This window comes from Vulpes vulpes, chromosome X (genome assembly GCF_048418805.1).
Source record: "Vulpes vulpes isolate BD-2025 chromosome X, VulVul3, whole genome shotgun sequence".
In the NCBI taxonomy this organism is placed as follows: Eukaryota; Metazoa; Chordata; class Mammalia; order Carnivora; family Canidae; genus Vulpes; species Vulpes vulpes.
This window is the reverse complement of record NC_132796.1, coordinates 27,206,869-27,227,980: the sequence shown is the minus strand read 5'-3', so window position 1 is coordinate 27,227,980 and position 21,112 is coordinate 27,206,869. Positions and strand designations below refer to the sequence as shown.

At 35.7% G+C, this 21,112-nt stretch overlaps 1 protein-coding gene across 7 annotated transcripts in view; it reads left to right on the top strand.

The window, feature by feature from the left end:
* DMD (dystrophin) overlaps window positions 1-21,112 on the top strand; it is a 2,426,617-nt gene that overhangs the window by 1,432,471 nt on the left and 973,034 nt on the right. The window lies entirely within an intron of this gene.

Sequence of the window (21,112 nt, the reverse complement as noted above, 5' to 3'; positions counted from 1 at the left end):
GATTCATCTTTAACCTTTGGGGATTTCTCAAATAGTGCTGCTTGTTTGCTTTTCTTTGTGATCTGCATCAATTTGCTACATGGCTTTTTGTAGACTGACCTCAACTGCTAGAAATGGAATGGTCTGTGTGAAGGAACATATGTTTTATTGAAAGCAACCTAAGCAGGGAGGAGAATATGAACAATTGCCTAGGTAATAGGGAGTGACAACAGAGATATTACTCTAGTATAAATGCATTCAGTTTTTCTTTGTCCAGTAGGTATCACATGAGAAGCCCTGGCTTGGATGTACCAGATGAGACAGACTGAGAGATACTAGAATGCCAATGGCCTACCAACTAGAGAGAACTGAATGTTAAAGAGACATGCCCCAAATGTAGTCATTTGAGGTTTAAGGGTTGGTTTAAATTGAACACTGAAAATGATGCTCTAATGAAAAATGTGATTTCTGTCTATAAACAACCATGAAAAGTTAAATACCAGAAAATTCCAATAAAACATTATAAAGTCCATCATTTCCTGTAGATTTAATATTTGGTTCATGAAAATAGAGGTTTCCTAATGAATTATGTAATCAGCTATTTCTAACACCATGAATTCTAAACAGTTTTATTATGCCAGTTCCACTTCATGTCCTAATTATAATGTGTTGTCCATGAAGTTCATCACTAAATTTTAGTAATATTATTTGATTTCTATGTATCTTGATTTGTACATTTATGTGTAGAGTAATAACTGCAAGTTAGGCATCCATTAATATTAAATAAGTATATTTTAGTAGAAAACTAAAGTTAGACATTTGAAATAACCTAAAATATTTAATGACCTTAAATTTGTATTTTGTGTGAATCACCTTTAAGTAGCTAATAAAACATGCATGTAAATAAAAATAAGCAACTTACCAGAATGATTATGTGAACATCATTTATTCTTCTAAAGCATAAATTTTTTCAACATACCTTTTATTACTGTTTTAAAAAAGAAATCATTTCCATATATTTGCATGTAGATCACTTTGAGTGTCAGAGAATTTTCCATAATTATTTTAATGTTATAACTGACAGAGCTAGTGGACTGTTAATGTGAATGTTGCACATAATACATCTGTAGCTTAAATGACCAAAGATGCCACTTTGATTTTGGAACTTTAGATGCAAGTTAAGTAATTAAAGAATGCTCATTAATGTTTGATCTAGACAATCTTGGCAATATCTTTCAGAAATGAAAAAAATGTGTTTTTTTAAGATTTAATTTATTTATTCATGAGAGCAGAGAGAGAGAGAGAGAGGCACAGACACAGGCAGAGGGAGAAGTAGGAAGCAGGCTCCATGCAGGGAGCCTGACATGGGACTGGATCCCAGGCCTCCAGGACCACACCCTGGCCCAAAGGCAGTGCTAAGCCACTGAGCCACCCGAGCTGCCCAAAAATGTGTGTGTGTTTTTTTTGGATACTTACAAAGTATCTTTCCTTTGTAAAGTCTAGACCAAAAATAGTCATAAAAATAGACTCTTGCCTCAATAATATATTAAACCCAACAAAAATCATTTCTTATTGTAGTCAGCTAATAACTTAGGGTTTGTGTACAGGCAGCTTGTCAATGACGGAAAAATTTTCACCTCTGAGGTTCCTTTAGCTTCTCATTCTCACATGGATAGTTTCCTAAATATTTTGCCCACAAAAAAAATTGCATTTCTCAAGAGTTTTTTGTCTTTTTTTATTAATCAGACGTCTAAAAGTAAGAAATAGTAGCCACTCCTGATTCCCATGAAATAATGAATGACCTTTTGAAATAATGTCATCCTGAAAAAAAGAAAAAGATAAGGAGAGTGATAATTTAGTCAGCCTTTAAAACCTTTTCACAATTAAACATATAATTATTTTAGCCTTTTTGAAATGGTACAAATCTCTATTAGTATTTTCATGGATGTCCTCTTTGTCTATGTTCCTGACTCTGCTGTACCTCTAGTAGAAAACAGCAACAACAACTGGTATTTTTCTGGGTTTTCCTCCATCATCTCATGTCTTCCTCTCCTGTCCCTTAATTTCTATTCAGTCTATATGTGTCCACTTTCATTATTTGTTTGCTATTTCTTTTACTACTCTAAAACTAGTTCCACCACTGGGTAACTAAAAGTTCTTGATTTAGCATCAGGTTAATTCAACAAACATTTATTGAGTATTTATGTGTCAGACACAACCCTGGATGTTTGGATACATCAGTGAATAAAACAGGAAATATTCAGGCGTCTGGATTCTCAAGGGGTGCAGACAGTAAACAAAAAGACATAATAAATAAGTAAATTTTATAGTTAGTTAAAAGATTATGAATGCTGTGGGAAAGAAGAGCTAGAATAAAATAAGAAGTGGCTTCTGCTGGCGTGCATTCTAATTTTAAATAGTGTACCAAGGTAGATTCTGCAAGGAAAGTAATATTTGAGCAAATACCTGAAAGAGGCAAGGAGGTGAATAATGTTAGATATTAGAGGAAGAATAATTTTAGCCTGAGCAGTCAATGCAGAATTCCTAATTCATGAATTTATCTGCTATTTCCGGTACTGTATCTGAATGTGAAAGAATGAAGTAAGTGAAAGAGGTATAGAAGAGGTTATCTACAAGGTGATTTTGGATGTTGGAGGCCATTGTAAGGATGTTTTGTTTCCTCCTGAGTGAGATGGGAGCCAATGGAGGACTTTATGGAGAAGATTTGACATATGTTTTAAAAGGATTACAGTGGAAGCTGAGGGTGGAGGCTCAAAGCAAGGAGAAAGGTTAGAAGAATATTATGGTAATTTGGTCAAAGGTGATGGTGGCTTAGACTAGGGCAGTGAGGAGTCATATTCTAATTATATTTGAAGGTAGAGCCATCAAGGATTTCCTAATGAAATGAAAAAGAGCCATGCGAGAAAAATAGTCACAAATGACTGCAATGCTTTTGTTCTGATCATCTGAAGGAATTTATTTGCCCTCAACTGAGATAGTAGACTGCAGGTTGAGTGGGGTTATTTTTTGGAGGGAGGCAAATTAAGTTGAGACATCTATTAATATCACTGTAGAGATATGAGCAAGCAATTGAATATGTGCATTTACAGTTTAAGAAATTGTTGGCATAAGATAACGTTTAAAGCCATGAGATTAGATGATCTCACCAAAGTATGGATAGAAAAAAAGAAGAGGACTAAGGGCTCCAACATTAAGAGGTAGATCAAAAGAGGAGAAACATTATAGGAGAATGCAAAGGAAAAATCAGTGAAGGGGGAGAATAAACAAGATAATATGGTATCCTGAAAACTTGATCCTCTACCTACAAAATGTACATTTGACCTTCTTCTGCCCTTCTAACCACTATATACTGGCTTTCTACCTATAAAACCAAAAAGAGAAATCAGTATTTTTGAGATATAGCATGTTAATAATTTCAAAGGGTATTCAGTGAATCTGAATAATTCAGTGGGGTAATGTGGAAAAATATAGAATTCATAGGGAAAGGAATAGAAGTTAGCTTAGGAAATGACTTAACACTGAGGCTGTATCTCCAGTGTAGGTCTGCCTGTTCTACTTCTCAGTGGTTGAATTAACAACAAGACTCCTTAGTAGGGGAAAAAAATGTTGTGAGCATTTGTATCTACATGGTTGTATTAAAACCCTCCAACAATGAAATCTAGTTAACATAGTATCTTGAAAAGAACCTAAGTGGGATTCAGGGAACCTGAATTCCAGCTCTGGTTCTGCTGCTGACTGATTGCATTAACTTCAAATCTATCATTAACCTCCTTGTGCCTCATTATCTTCATTTCACCAAATAAGAAAAATGAAATATTCCTCCTTTCCTACCTCACTTGGATGTTGTGAATTTAAATGTATGAGAAGTGCTTGAGATGCATAAAATTTGATGGAGTGTTTTATTCATGAATTCAAGGCATCTGAAGTAATTTGACCATGATGGAAAGTTGCTTCCTTGCACATTTTTTTTAGAATGACATTTCTGTTACTGACCCACCCATTTATGCAGCATACTACCTACTCCAAACTGTAAAGCAAACACAAATCAGCCTTATGGGTAAGTATTGCATCTATTTATTTTATATTATTTCATAATACTCATCATTCACTTTTTTATGTATTCAGTGTATATTTATTGAACAAACATGGGTAAGGCCTCAATTCCTAAGTAACAATGATAGAGCCTTCCATTTTTATATTCCTCTGGTATTTAAAATATGCTTTAATAACCATGATCTCCATTGACTTTTCAATTCCATGAGATTGATATGACATAGGCTTTCTCCTGTTTTAACTTTTATTTGTTTACTTATTTTCCCAGGTCTATGGTATATAATTGACATAGAACATTTTGTAATCTTAAAATGTGCATTGTGATGATTTGAAATCTTTATCACCCTAAGGTTAGTTTGCAGTCCTTCACCTTGCATAACTACCACTTTGTTTTTGTTACAGGTAGAACATTAAAGCTCTACTCTCATAGTAACTTCCAAGTATACAATATAGTATTGTTAAGCATAGTCACCATGCTAGAACTTAGATCCACAGACCTTATTCATCTTATAACTGAAAGTCTGTACCCTTTGATGAAGATCTCTTGCATTTCCCCTTCCTTTCACCTCTGGCAACCACCATTCTACTTTCTAATTTTGACATTTTTAGATCCTATATATAAGTGAGATCATATAGTATTTGTCTGTCTCTTAGTCCACTTAGCATAATGCCTTCAGGATCCATCCATGCTGTCACAAATGTCAGGATTGCCTTCTTATGGCTGAATAATATTCGTGTGTGTGTGTGTGTGTGTGTGTGTGTATAATCTGTTTCGTTTTCTTTATCCATTTTCTCTAACCATTCATCTGTCAGTGGACAGTTAGTTTGTTTTCATGTCTTGCCTGTTGTGAATAATGAGTACAGACGGGGAGTACATGGGAGTACAGATATATTTCCATATACTCTTTTCATTTCCTTAGATATGTACCCAGGAATGGAATTGTTGGATCACATGGTAGTTCTATTTGTGATTTTTTGAGAAACCAAGGACAATTTTATAAAATTCCAAATGCCCCGCCCCCACTACAGAAGAGCCTGTTTTAATTAGCCTGAGTAAGATTACTAGATCATATGGTAGTTATATATTTTTTTTTATTTTTTCAGGAACTTCCATACTGATTTCCATATTGGCTGTACCAACATACCTTCTCACCAGCAGTGCACAAAGATTCCCTTTTCTCCACATTCTTACCAGCATTTATTATCTCATCTTGTCTTTTTGATAATAGTCATCCTAAGAGGTGTGAGGTGATCTCTCATGGTGGTTTTGATTTGCATTTCACTAATGATTAGAGATGTTGAACATCTTTACATATACTTAGCTATTTGTGTGACTTCTTTGGAGAAATGTCTATTCAAGTTCTTTGGACTTTTTTATGGAATTATTTGTTGTTTTGCTACCAAGTTGTATAAGTTCCTTATATTTTTTTATTTGTTGTTTTGCTACCAAGTTGTATAAGTTCCTTATATTTTTTCTATATTAACCCCTTATCATATATATGGCTTGTAAATATTTGCTCTGATTCCATTGGTTGCCTTTTCATTTTGTTGATTTATTTTATTAGTTTCAGAGGTAGAATTTAGTGATTAATCATTTGCATATGACACCCAATGCTCATTACATTGAAGCCTTCCTTAATGCCCCTCACCCAATTATCCATTCCCCCCATCCTCCTCCCCTCCAGCAACCCTCAGTTTGTTTCCTAGAGCTCAGCATCTCCTATGGATATGCTGATTATTTCCTTTGTTGTGCAGAAGCTTTTCAGTTTGATGTAGTTTTACCTGTCAATTTTTGCTTTTATCACATTTGTTTTTGGTATCACATCCAAAGAATTTGTTGCCAAGACTGATGTAAAGGAGCATTTTCATTATGTTTTCTTCTAGGAGTCTCATGTTTCAGGTCTCATGTTTAAGTCCTTAATCTACTGTAAGTTAATTTTTGTGAGTGATATAAGATAGGGGTCCAATTTTATTCTTTTTGCATGTGAATATCCAGTTTCCCAAACACCATTTATTGAAAATGCTATCCATTCCCCACTGAGTGTTCTTGGCTTCCTTGGAAAACATTAGCTGGCCATATATTGCAGGTTTATTTCTTGGCTGTTGTTTTTGTTCAGTTGGTCTACATATCTGTTTTTTATTTTTTTCTAATACCAAATTGTTTTGATTACTTTAGTTTTGTTACATAGTTTGAATTAGGAAGTGTAATGCCTGTGACTTTGTTCTTTCTCAAGATTGCTTTGGTTATGTGGGGCCTTTCATGGTTCCATACAAATTTTAGGATTGTTTCTTCTAATTCTGTGAAAAATACCATTGGGATTTTGATTGGGATTGCATTAAGTCTATAGATGGCTTTGAGTAGTATGGAAATTTAAAAATATTAACGATTCTCATCCAAGAACATGGGATATCTTTCCATTGAATTGTATCTTCGATTTCTTTCATCAATGTTGTATAGTTTTCAATGTGCAGATCTTTCATTTTCTTGGTTAAATGTGTTCCCAAGCATTTTGTTGTTTTTGATGCTATTGTCAATGGTATTGTTTTCCTTATTTCTTTTTCGTATGATTCATTTGTTAATTTATAGATATGCAAAGGTTTTTGCATGTTGATTTGTATTCTAGAACTTAACTGAATTTGTTCATTAAGTCTAATAGGTTTTGGTAGAGACTTGAGGATTTTCTGTATGTAAGATCATGCCATCAGTATAGATTATTGTATACCTTTCTTTCCAATTTGAATGCCTATTGCTTTTCCTTGCTTAATTTCTCTATCTAGGACTTCTAGCACTATGCCAAATAGGAGTGGTAAGAGTGGGTACCCTTATCTTATTCATGATCTCAGAGGGAAGGTTTTAAATCTTTCACCCTTGAGTGTGATGTTAGCTGTGAGTTTGTCATAAATGGCCTTTATGTTGATGTATGTTCCTTCTATATCGAGTTTGTTAAGCATTTTTAACATGAATGGATGTTGAATTCTTTAAAATGCTTTTCTCTGTGTATTGAAATAATCATGATTTTTGTCTTTTCTTCTACAGTGTAGTATATATTTATTGATTTGTAATGTTGAACTATTCTTGCATCCCAGGGAAAATCCTACTTGATCATGGTGAATGATCCTTATGAAGTACTGTTGAATTCACTTTGCTGATGTTTTGTTATATTCATCAGGGATATCGGTCTGTAATTTTCTTCTCCTGTAGTAGTATCCTTATCTGGCTTTCATATAAGGGTAATACTGGCTTCCTAAGTAGTTTTTGAGTGTTCCATTCTCTTCAATTTTTGGAAACATTTGTGAAGAACTGGCATTAATTCTTTTTAAATGTTTGGTAGAATTCATCAGGGAAACTATTTGGTTATGGACTTTTCTTTGTTAGATTTTTGATTACTGGTTTAGTCACGTCACTCATTATTGATCTGCCCAGATTTTCTTTTCTTTTTTAATAATTTGGTCTTGGTTAGGTTGTACGTTGCTAGGAACTTATTCATTTTTTTCTGGTTATCCGATTTGTTGAATGCATGATGTTCATACTAGTCTCATGATCTTTTGTATTCGTGTAGTGTTAGTTGTAATATATCTTCTTTCACTTCTGATTTTGAGTCTTCTCCCTTTTTTTATTAGTCTAGCTAAAGATTTGTCAATTTTTAAAAGCTCCTTCAAAAACCAGATTAGTTTTATTGATCTTTTCTATTGTTTTTCTTGTTTCTTTTTTTTTTAATTTCTGTTCTGATCTTTGTTACTTTTATCCTGCTACCTTTGGGCTTAGTTTATTCTTATTTTTCTAGTTCCTTGAGATGTAAAGTTAGATTATTTACTTGATATATTTCTTTCTTTTAATTAGATATTTATTGCTATAAAGTTTTCTCTTAGTATTACTTTTGCTGCAGCCCATAAATTTAGGAATGTTGTGTTTTCTTTTTTTAAAAAATATATATATAAATTTCCCCTTTCCTTTATTTTTTTAGCCCATTGATTGTTCAGGAGTGCATTCTTTAATTTTCACCTATTTCTGAATTTCCCAGTTTTTCTCATGTTATTGATTTCTAGTTTCATGGCATTAGGTTGGGAAAAAAAGCACTTCATATAATTTCAATGTCTGAAAATTTGCTAAGATTTATTCATGACTTAAGATCTTTTCTTGGAGAATGTTCCATAAGCACTTGAGTAGGATATGTATTCTGTTTCTGTTGGATAGAATATCTTGTCTATGTCTATTAGGTAGCTTTTGTCTAAATTATAGTTTAAGTTCAAAGTTTCCTTAATGATTTTCTGTCTGGATGATCTATCCCATGTTGAAAATGGAGCACTGAAGTCCCCTACTATTATCACCTTGCTATGTTCTTCCCTCTTGAGATCTCTTAGTATTTGCTGATCAGATTTAGGCACTCCAATGTTGGGTGAATATATATTTACAATTGTTACATTCTTTTGATGAATTGACTTGTTTAACATTATATAATGACCCTTTTTTGTCTCTTATGTTAGTTTTTGACTTAAAGTCTATTTTGGAGCAGCCCGGGTGGCTCAGCAGTTTAGTGCCGCCTTCAGCCCAGGGCCTGATCCTGGAGACCCGGGATCGAGTCCCACGTTGGGCTCCCTGCATGGAGCCTGCTTCTCCCTCTGCCTGTGTCTCTGCCTCTCTCTCTCTGTATCTCTCATGAATAAATAAATGAAAATCTTTTAAAAAAAGAAGTCTATTTTGTCTTCTATAAGTATAGCTATTTCTGTTTTATTTTGGTTTCCCCTACATGGGATATATTTTTCTCTTCTTTCATTTAGAACTTCTGTGTGTCCTTGAAGTTGAAGTCAGTCTTTTGTTGGTATTTTATAGTTCCTCTTACACTGTTGGTGGGAATATAGTTGAGTCTTTTTAAAATCCATATAGCCATTGTGGGCCTATTGATAATAGAATTTATCCATTTACATTTAGAGTAATTATTGATAGGCAAAGACTTACTATTTCTATTCTGTTAATTGTTTTCTGGCTGTTTTATATTTCTTTTCTTTCTCTCTTGCTGTCTTCCTTTGTCACTTGATGATTTTTCATAGTAGTATAGTTTGATTCCCTTCTCTTTATCTTCTGTGTATCTACTACAGGTTTTTGTTTTGTAATTACCTGAGGCTTACTTGAAATATCTTATTGGTATAACTGCCTATTTCAAGCTAACATTTTAATTTTGATCACACAGAAATCACTACCTTGTACTCTGTTCTCCCATTTTATATTTTTGATGTCACAATATATGTATTTTTGTATTATGTAACCAGTAATAATTTATTGTAGCTATAACTACTTTTAATATTTTTGTCCTGAAACCATCATACTAGGATAACGTATTTATTAACACACCATCATATTACAGTGTTCGCGGATTCTGTGTCAGACTATGTATTTACATGCGATATTTTCATATGTTTTCTTGAAAAATTCTTTATCTCACCTTTATTTCTGAAAGCCAGCTTTGTTGGATAAAGTATTCCTGGTTGGCAGCTTTTTTTTTTTCTAACGACACTTTAAATGCATAGTCCCATTCCCTCCTGGACTTGTGTTTACACTGAGAAATCCACTCATAGCCTTATGGGAGTTCCCATTTATTAAATAACTTTTTCTCCTGTTTCTTGTAGATTTCTCTCTCTGCCATCCATTTTAGAGAGTTATTATTATGTGTCTTGGAGATTACTTTGGATTGAAATTGTGCAGTGACCCATTAGCTATTAGCTTCATAAACTTGGGTGTCCAGATCTCTCCCCAGATATAAGATATCAGCCATTATTTCTTTAAATAAGATTTTTGCCCCTTTCTCTTCTCTTGTCCTCTGGGACTCCAACGATGCATAGATTGTTTCTATTAAAGGTATCCTATAAGTCTTGTCAGCATTCTCCATTCTTTCTTGTTCTTTTCCATTTGCTTATCTGACTGGATAATTTCAAATAATTTGTCCCCAAGCAAACTTATTCTTTTTTCTACTTGGCCCAGTCTGCTATTTAAGCTGTCTTGAAGCTTTCACTTTGGTCACTCATGCTGTGTGGTTGATATTGGCATCTCTGTTCTTTGTTTCTGACGGTCTCTACACATAAATTTGCCAAAGTCCTGGTGGGGTGAAACTGAAGTGGGTCCTGAGTGCAGTGCACTCAAGAAGCTGAGGATACTGGTTGCTCACTCTGCTCTCCTTTTCCCAGTGAGAGTAACTGAGGAGTTCCTTCTTCATACTGAGTATTGCTGTATTAAGGATATGGGATGATACAGACAAAATGGAGTGATTCTTTCTTCATATTTTGTGTGGTTATCTTCAGGGTTTTTTGTGTTGCTGAAGTGTGTTAAGTGAACTCCTGAGCTCTCCTAGAGCTCTTTTTATTTGTGGATAGCTGTCTAATTGTTGATCTTTATGGGAGGAGGGAGGCTGGCTGTCTCCAACTTTATCATTTTGGTGACATTACCTCAGAAAAGAGCTCTCCTACTTCAAAATACAGGAATTGTGACTCTTGGATTCCTGTAACAACCAACTAATCTATGAAAAAGCTAAGTCTGGTGCTAAGGTCTTCTGACCCTTAGCGTAGGCTGCTATGCTGTATAACATGGCCTTCAGTTGACTTTATTATGAGCAATAGTTATTTTCCCTAAAATGTGCTTTACCTAGAGGAGAATGTGGTCTAAAATAAGAACAGTAGAACAGAGGATTAAATGACCAACTTTTGTGAACTTATTATATTTTAAAGGGCTTTCTTTTTATTGGTATAGACCTCTTCTGATTAAGAAATAATTTCAGCAATACTTGATGACATCTGTGTTTCTTAATGTGACAATCAGGCTAAGATATCCTATATGATTTCAAAAACTATGTCCATCATGATATGGACAAATCCATTTTTATTTGGTTAGGTAGGTGTACAGTCTTGACTTCAAAATCTGGCTCTGGGCAGCCCTGGTGGCACAGCGGTTTAGCGCCGCCTGCAGCCTAGGACGTGATCCTGGAGACCCTGGATCGAGTCCCACGTCGGGCTCTCTGCATGGAGCCTGCTTCTCCCTCTGCCTCTCTCTCTCTCTGTGTCTCTATGAATAAATAAATAATCTTTAAAAAAAAACAAAAAAAAATCTGGCTCTGTTGGTTACTGTATGGTCTTGAACCTGCCACTTACCTTTTCTAAATCTCAGTGTCCTTCTCCTTCATGAAAAGATAACAAGAAAACTCATACCCATTTCAAAGAGCTATTTGTTCAATCGCCCATCACATATTGATTACTTCCTATAGGCCAGATAGAGTTCCAGGTAATTGATTACAGCAGTGGATCTTACAGAAAAGTTCTTGCTCTCAAGAATATTACATTCAAGTGAAGTAGATGTAAAAAAATAATATAATACTTGGATACTGATAAGGTCCATTCAGAAAATAAAAGTCAGCCGTATGGTAGAATATGCCTAGAATGTGAGATGAGATGGAGAAGGTACTTAGGAAACATATTTGGGAAGGTACCTGAACACTGAAAGGGAAGAAGACATTTAAATAACATCCAGACAAAGGGAACAGAACATGTGGATCTCCCTCGCAGGAATCATCATGGCCTATTTAAGGAATAGTGTGAGTGGTGTACGGTGATGGAGGTGAGTGCCAAAAATGAGGAGAAAGATCTGGCAGGGTCAGATGATGCTCAGTCTTCCAGGACATGGTCAGTAGTTAGGCTTTTTTCATAAATTAAATTGCAAGCCATTGGGGTTTTTAACAAGGATTGTGATGTGATATGATTTAATGTTTAAACAATTTCTTCGTAGATGGAGCGTTTATTATGGGAATTTTTGTAAACATAAAAGAGATTATACATATAAAATGCTTAGCATGGTACTTGATATATCGAATATGTTTTAAAACCCCCCAAATGTATTCATTGCTGATAATGATGATATTGATGATGGTGATGACAATGTTGTGAGGGTGCTGGTGTAGCTGATGGTGATCATGTTTCATTCCCTAACCTCTTGAAAATCTACAATTGACCTGTAAATTTGAAAGTAAATGTAACAAACCCCAAGATCTGTTCTTTTCTGCACAACCTGGTCCAGTTTTGACTGGTAAGGCAAATTGCTCAGGCGTCTGAGTAAGGCTTCAATGCTCCCACTCCCTTGTTAGCACTCCCCATTAAAACTACATTGGTAAAGACTTCCCTGACCTAAATGTCACTGTAACCTCAAAGAGAAGAGCAAAGCTCTTCTTATAAGAGGGGTAAAAGCCAGTTTAAAAAAACTAAAAGAGTTCTGGGACCAAAAAAAAAAAAAAAGTACTTTTAAAAAATGAGGAAGAGAGGATAGAAGAAGAGATGCTTTTTCCCATTGTAGCCAACCTCTGAAAATAAAAGTATTGTGTTGTAGCTGAATAACTCTTTGACATTACAGCCATGTGCTGATGTCTGACCTTTTAAAATGGCCCAAACCCATTGGCCTCAAAATCAGAAGCCAAGAAAATAAACTTGGACATAACATTTCCTGTAGGAACTATCAATTACTCGCTTGTTTAAAAAAGAAAAAAAAAACTAACCATAGGGACGCCTGGGTGGCTCAGCAGTTTAGCACCTGCCTTTGGCCCAGGGTGTGATCCTGGAGTCCCGGGATCAAGTCCCATGTCGGGCTCCCTGCATGGAGACTGCTTCTCCCTCTGCCTATGTCTCTGACTCTCTCTCTCTCTCTCTCTCTCTCTCTCTCTCTCTGTGTGTGTGTGTGTGTGTCATGAATAAATAAATAAAATCTTTAAAAAAAAATTAACCCTAGATTCAGCTCAGCAAAAAGACTGATGTAGAAGTTCCTGATAAGCAAATTTCCATTTGCTCTCAGGATATAATTGTTATTAGTGATCACAACCCTTAAACTTCTCTCTTGTTTCATTGGTGCATTTGAGCTTAATCTTTTTTTGGTATATTTTTTATTGGAGTTCGATTTGCCAACATATAGTATAACACCCAGTGCTCATCCCGTCAAGTGTCCCCCTCAGTGCCCGTATTAATCTTGAATTAATAGTTATGATTCCTTTTAAATGTGGAGGGGCTGGTATTAGGTGGTATGATTATAATTTTAGACTAATAATGCATTCACGAAATATCCCTCATATTTGCTTGACTGTCAAATTGGTTGCTCACATTTTTGCATTTTAAGAGAAATCAAGTGCTGTCGTCTACTTTTTTGGTTTTGTGATTTCATCATAAAATGTGCTTTTTTTTTAAAATTTGGGGACTCTATAAATTTTTATTGAATGAATGAATGATACTGTGCCTTTTTCTAGTAACCCAATCCAACAGTGTTAAAGAATATAATTTGAGACTTGAAAAAGTGTTTCACTGCAAGAGGAGATTATAACAACTAAATTCACTGTTGATGCATGAATTTGAAAGATAAAATATAAATTTCTGGTTTAGGAAAGGTAAGAAAGAGGAGGGTCTTCTAGATATCCACAGCAAACTATAGCTCTTTAATTTTTGGCTATGTTGATGAGGTTAGGGAACCTTATGTGTGATTAGCTGTCAGAGTGATTAAGCTAAATATTACATTGAATTTCTGTTTTACTGTTTCCTTCCAGACCTTTTATTTGATAATTTGTCATAAATATTTGGGTGTTTAAAAACCTTTCTATGTAGTATTTCTCCAATTGGCCAAGGGGCTTTGCATAAAGAGAACTACACAGGTTGTAAGAGAAATATTTTCAACCCTGAGTTCCTATTTCATTTTTTCTTTCTTAAACATATTTTCTCTAAATGATGAATGTGAGTGTTGAAAGGTGATGAAAACCACCCGTAGGCTTTAAAGCCTAAATGTTGAGTTTGACTCTCAGAGTTTAAAGGCATCATGAAAATTTTTCCAGAACTAATGTTCAAGCAATTTGGGTTTTACAGGCAACTCAGTAGTTTGAATGATGTAGTTATTTTGAAAAAGTAACCATAAAAAGCTATGTTCAGAGAATTGGTACTTTGCATTTATCAGAAGAACATAAAAGTCAATTGATTGGCTTGCTATTTGGAATATACTTTAATTTTTAAAATTATATTTCAACTCATTAGTATTTAATTCATGATTTTGTGTAGCAAACAGAATCTATTAAAAGATTGAATGTTTATTTTAGATTAGAGGCATGTAAAGGAAATATAAAAATTTTAAATATTCTTTTACTATATTTTTCTCTTCAGTTCATCTCTAGACATTTATAAGATACATTTCCAAGAAGCACTTCTATAAATTTTATAAACAAACATTTTATTATTAAACATCTCTTTGTTGCCTGGAGTACCATTGAGTATGGTATGCAAAATATCTTCACGATTTTAGCAGCTAGTTTCCTTTTTAAACATACAATGTTCTTTATTTACAGTGAAATTAATGCATATTGAAAGGGATATCCATGTAGAACGTTGAAAGAAAATTGCCATGTAGTTACTATGCTTGTGAATTGCCTATTTTCTGTGTATATTTTGCATTGGATAGTAGTGATTGCATCTAAAAGAAAATGGATAATCTTTATTTTCACTGAAGGGATAGGTCATGTATCATCCTAAACTCATGAGCAATAAGATTATGGGTGCATGCCTTTTCATTTATGATCCAATCATCTTAGTATGAAAACAATTATTAACAATTCAAATAACCGCCTTGTCCCTTCAAGTAGCATGTTGGAAAAGGAAGAGAAATCAGAAATACTTTCAAAGATCCTTCAAATACTAATGGTACAATTGTTTCAGCAGTTAGGTGATTTAACAAAGCTGATGTATTTTATGTTTGATTATTAAAGAAAATATATTTATCAGAATGCTGTTGAGAGCATATGTCATGAAGCATAATTTCTTAAATTATTAGACAGAAGCTGCTGATACTATTTCTTTTCATCCCATGTAATAGAATATATGAATCATATCCATAAAAATCAGGTAAGCTTATACATGTAGATGTATGTATATTGGTTAAGTGGGTGTGCTCTTATTGATTAGACATTGCAGTTAAAACAGTTATCACTAAGTATAATCATTTTATTAAGTAGGATGATTAAAAGTATACAAAAGTAAAATTGGCCCAAATAAAAATAAGCTCCTTGGTTCAGCATCTACCTAAATATCCCAGAATATTCCAAAATAATCATTAAAACCACAACTTATCCCTGTACTCATGAAGTAGAGAAGAGACAGTTAATAGAAATTTCTAGCTGATAGACTGTTATAGAGCAGAGAACAATATGTGTTTTTGAAAATTAAACATATCAATTTGCCCCTCCTCTCCTATTAAGGAAGAGCTTCTTAATTGTGCTAACACATCAAGTGAACTATTCAATTAGATTTTAAGACCCAGGTATAAACAGCTGGTTAAGGTTACATATTTCATAGCAACAACACACCAGGAACCATTGGTTTTAAATATCACGGCTGGAGGATAATTTGCAGCAGAGGTTTATCTGTCAAACATCCAGAACTGCTAATATTGTTCTAAAGATGGGAGTGTGGGTGTTTGAGTCTTGAAAATAGCTGTTTATATCTATCAAGCTGAGACTGATAGTTAAAAGTGCCCTCTCTGTCAGGTTCTACCAAATCAACTTTTGCCTCCTTGTGTCTCAGAACATTTTACCTATTCAACTTGGATTGCTAATGTCACTTTCCCTGGCACCAGTCTGTCCCTTTTGCAAAGTATAGAAAGGGCATGCATAATTGTTGAGTTATAAAACACTTGTAGCAATGCTTTCTACAGCTTCTGTTGAATCAAGAGGGTCTAGCTTATATAATCTCCTCTGGCACAGAATCAAGAAAAGCCTTACTTTGCCCCTGCTCCCTCTCTACCCATGAGTGTGAATATGCCACATGGCTGACTGCTACTCAGAAAACGGATTGAACAAAATAAAGCAGGAGTTCTCAGAACTGAGCATGCGTCCAATTTGCCAGGAGGGCTAAGCCCCAACCCAAATCTTTTGATTCAATAGATCTAGGATGGGGCCTGAGTATTTGCATTTTTCATGAGGTTGTAGGCGATGCCAATGCTGTGGGTCACCCCAGGATGACATTTGGAGAAACACTCATGTAGAAGTCAGAAAATTACCTCTACTTTTGAGACCTAGCAAATGGACTGACTTTCATTTTTAGTTCTCTTCATCTCTACCATAGATGGTTAGATTGGTTTTCTAATGTAAACTTAAGTAGGATATGGTTCTGTTTTACTACATGATGTGCCCCCAAAAAGGATAAATACTGTCTATAATTTTTTAAAAATATTTTATTTATTTATTTATTTATTTATTTATTTATTTATTTATTTATGAGAGACGCAGAAAGAGAGAGAGACAGAGACACAGGCAGAGGGAGAAGCAGGCTCCATGTAGGGAGCCCAATGCGGGACTTGATCCTGGGACTCCAGGATCACGCTCTGGGCCGAAGGCAGGCGGTCAACCACTGAGCCACCCAGAGATCCCCCTGGCCTTCATTTTTATACTGTCTCCTGTCTCATGTGATTTCATCCATGCTTTTGGTTTAAATTACTAACTTGCTTGCAAAGCCTCTAAAATTTACATCTCCAGCCCTGAACTCTCCCCTGAACATTAGTCTTATATACTCATCTTCCTAATTAACATCTCCACTGTCAAAGGCAGGTCACATTCCACAAACACCAACAAAATTGAACTTATGATCTTATCCTTCAAATCTGATATGCATCTACTTTGCTCCATTCTAGTGATTGACACCCCCGTGTTGAGCAGGCTGCAAGTCTGGGATTTGTACTTGATTCCTCCTCACTGTCCTTCAACTGCCATATCAAATCTGTCACCTGGTCTTACTTATTTAACCTTCTCCATATCTCTGCAGTTTTCCTCTGTCCATCACTATCCTAAACAAGATGTCATCATCTCTCACTGGCATGACCACAATAACCTCTTAATTAGTTGTGTTAAAATGAATATACCCCTCCCAAGCAGACTATTCTCTCTACAGCCAGAGTAGTGTTTTAAAAGTGTAAATCTAGCCTTGTCACTTTTCTACTTCAAAGGCTTTTTCTTACTCTTGGCCTTGAAACATGGCCTTCAAAGCCCAACGTGACCTGGCCTTGGCTATGTTCACATTAATATCTTTCACTACTCCTTTCTTCTCATTCTTTGTATTCCAACTACACTAACTTTTTAAGATCCTTCTAGATACTGTGCTGTGATCTCTTCTGACTTTGTATATATTATTCTCTCTGCCAGGAACTCTGCACCCTCTCCCACTACCCTCAAGTACATCCACTCACTAACCTCTTCCTGATCATCTTGAAGAACTCATTTGATTGTCACCATCTCAGGAATATTTCTCTTGTTCCTCCCATCCCCAAATTAGAATAGTTACTCTTGCTACATGCTTCCTTGGTGCCCTTTATTCCCCACCCCCATAGTCTTTTTTTCAGTGTGTAATTATATGCTATTTGTGTGAGCATTTATTATCTGTTTCACCCACTACAAGGGGTATGCTTTGCTCACCGCTGAATCCACAGAACCAGGGTTTGCAAACAACAGATGGTCAAGAGAAATTGTCACATCGATGAATGAAAAATTATACCTTAAAATTTTTCTGATATGGTTTCCACAATGGGCTCCCCTTTGGGGTATATCTTCTAGAACTTCAGAAGCATATAAACTGAACCAATAGCTTTATTCAGGTTTAAAGCTTAGAAAATAATTTAGTTTCTTTTGCATGTGACTCTCCTGAGGGATGAGGCCCTCTTCAGAGTGAGTCACGTCAGTACAGTGGAGCCATTGAGAGCAAACCCTACCTTCAGACAACCTTAGTTCATTTCAAGTCATTGTTCCACCGTTTCTAATCTTTTTGGGTTTGAATACATTAATCTTTTTTTTACATTAATCTTTTTAAGCTTTGATTTCTTTTTCCTTAATTTGGAGATGCTGATGATGCCAACTTCTGAGAAGTGTTGTGATGAATAAATAAGCATTGTTCATAGTAAGCACTTTGTATACTACCTGTTGCATCCTTACTGCTATATAAATCAAAATTATTAGCTTTACTCTGTTAGGTATTTTCAGCATTCAATACACTTCCAGGCATGTAGTGGGAGCTCAATAAAATTTTTTATTGAATTGTATGGACTCCATACATAGTATCCGTATAGCATTTTAATTCTTTAGGTATCTCTAAGTATCCTTTGCATATGACCTCACAAAAGTTAGATGTCCTGTTCACCTATGTGAATCATTTCAGATGAAAAAGAAAACCAAGAATCCACACAGTGAAATCAGTAGTGTACCTTAAGTGACAGATTACTTCATAAAATTTCTACCATTCTAAAGATTAAGGCAAAAAATATGTATTTCCTTTAGAATTCTTTTAATCCAGCAAATAATTACTGAGCATTGACTGTGTACAGTCATCTGTACTGTATTCATCTTTATGATGAAAGATGAATAAATCGGGGCAGCCCAGGTGGCTCAGTGGTTTAGCGCCACCTTCAGCCCGGGGCATGATCCTGGAGACCCAGGATCGAGTCCCACGTCAGGCTCCCTGCATGGAGCCTGCTTCTACCTTTGCCGTGTCTCTGCCTCTCTCTCTCTCTCCCTGTCTCTCATGAATAAATAAATAAAATCTTTTTTAAAAAAAAGATGAATAAACCCTGCCACCATTTGTCAAGAAGCTCATTGTCTCATAAAAAAGTGGATTCACACAAATAACCATATAAGCAAGTTGTCAATTGGGGCTGGCCTGAGAAACAAAGGGTTTTTGATATATATGAGAGATGCAACTAATTTTGCTTGCAGGACTTCAGTTGCCTGAGATTTCTATAATTCTTCCCTTTAACCTTTCATGTTTTTCTTTCTTTCTTTAGAGGTAAAGAACTCTTCATAGCATATTCAGACCTTTTCCTTCATAGACTACACCAGTGGTTCTCAAAGTGTGATCCCCAAGATCTCCTGGGAATGGTTAGAAATGAAAATTCTTGAGCCTTATCCGAGATATACTGAATCGAAAACTCTGGCAGTGGGATTCCACAATCTGTAAACAAGCTCTCTGGGCAATTTTGATGTATGCTCAATGTAAGGAGTCACTGGAGTGAAAGGTCATTTTGTGATAGATTTGTCTCATTACATCAGTTCTGATCTTAAATATACAAATGCTCACAAACACAATTCACCAAACCAGCTTTAAAATTTCCCCTTTCTGGATACATAAAACAAATATGTGTTTTATCTGAGACAATGTAGTATGACTAAGTGTGTCCCCTTGGAGGGCTAGTAGCTGTCAAGGTCTGTGCATCTTCACTGCTTTCCTTTGATGCTTTGGAAAAGTAGATTTTAACATGAATGCCTGTTTTCCTTTTTGTGTTTTGAGAAGCACTAGAATGGGTGAAATCTGGTTAAAGTTAGTGACAGGACATTTACTTAGACACAGTTATTTTGATTTACCTTGTAATGTTCAGTGTGAGAAGAAAAGGTCTTATTCATACTACTTTCCTTAAATAGCAACAATACAAAAATCACCATTGAAGTCTCCTGGTCTCATTTTGCCTTGTTTTTCCAGAGAAGAGTAAAATGTTACACATTAGGGAACCGTGACTTGCCTAACAAAGTGCAATTTACTTATTCAAAAATATTTATGGAGGAATTGTCAGTGATGTTGCAAGTCACCGTGATACGGACAGGGAATTCAAAGATGAGTAAGATAGACCTCAAGGAACTTCACAGACCTGGGGAGGATGGATATATAAAACCATTACAATGGAGTGTGATAAGTAATCTAATAATAGCTACCACTTATTGAGGGCGACTATGTAAGAGGCACTCTGTCCTCTGCTGCTTCCTCCTGCTACTTAATCTTTGCCACAGCTCTGTAAAGTTGGTATTATCATCAATTTACAGCCAATAATACTGAGACTCAAAGAGGTTAAGTGACTTGCCCAAGGTCGTACAGCTAATAAGTGGTGCAGTTATGATTTGCATCTAGCCTTGAAGCTTTATTAGGGTAGAAACTGTGCCCCTTTTGTTTACCATCATTTCTAGACCATAACAAATTCCCTTGAACAAAATAGTTGTCAGATAAATAAATAATTCCAGGTGTCTCCAAAGGCCTTACTTGTACAGATAGACTTGTACGAATGAAGTGTCCCAGGAGTGAAAACCAAAAGAGTACACTTTGCCTGAGGGGGCTGAGGAAAAGCCTTTCTTAAAACCTGAAGAGGTATACGAGTTGAATAGGCCAGAAGAAGTTTGGCAGCAAATGAGGTCAGATACTGTTTGGCCTGTGGCCACCAATGCGCCAAGTACAACCCACATCCCCCCTTTCCAGAATTATCTTGGTGTCTTGATAAAAGATGTAGATGCCTTACCATGATCCCAAGCCTTATGAATTAGTATCAGTGGGTGAAGACCTAGATTCTCTGTAATTCTTTTTTTTAAAGCCACAGTCCCCAGCTAACAGATACTGAAGTTTAGAACCACCTCTAGGCCAGTGGTTCTTGATGTAAGAAAGGAACATTAGGTTTCAAAGCTGATGGCCAAGAAAGAATTCTTGAGATGTTTTTGGTGCAAAAAGGTGGTTTTATTAAAGCATGGGGATAGGACCTGTGGGCAGGAAGAGCTGCACTGGCATCATGAGGAGCGGCCCATTATATACTTTCAAGTTGGGAGGGGGTCAGGGATAGTGTAAGTCTCTGAGGAATTTTGGAAGCAAGTTTTCTGGGACCAGGAGGGGGCTGGCTATTGCTGGGAAGGGGTCTTTAATTACTGTCTAATGAAACCTGAGTCATGAGACCTTCCAGATGTATACGGGTGGGCCGTGTGCTTGGAGGATGATTGCCAACATGTATCTTGGAGGATTTAGAGATAAATAAAATTTCTCAAGGAATTTTTATATGTTAAAGTAGATTTATAGGATCCTGGGAGTGGGCTAAGATTGCCTTTTGCCCTTAGCAAAATATTAACATTGAGGCAGTTGAATCCCTAGAGGAATGTCACTCTGTCTGTTTCAAGGGCTTGTCCGGAGGCTGCCGGGAGTAAAGAAATTTAACAGTTTCTCTTCTGCCTTTGTTTCCCACATCAGTTCTCACATTTCAGCAGCATCTGAATCACCT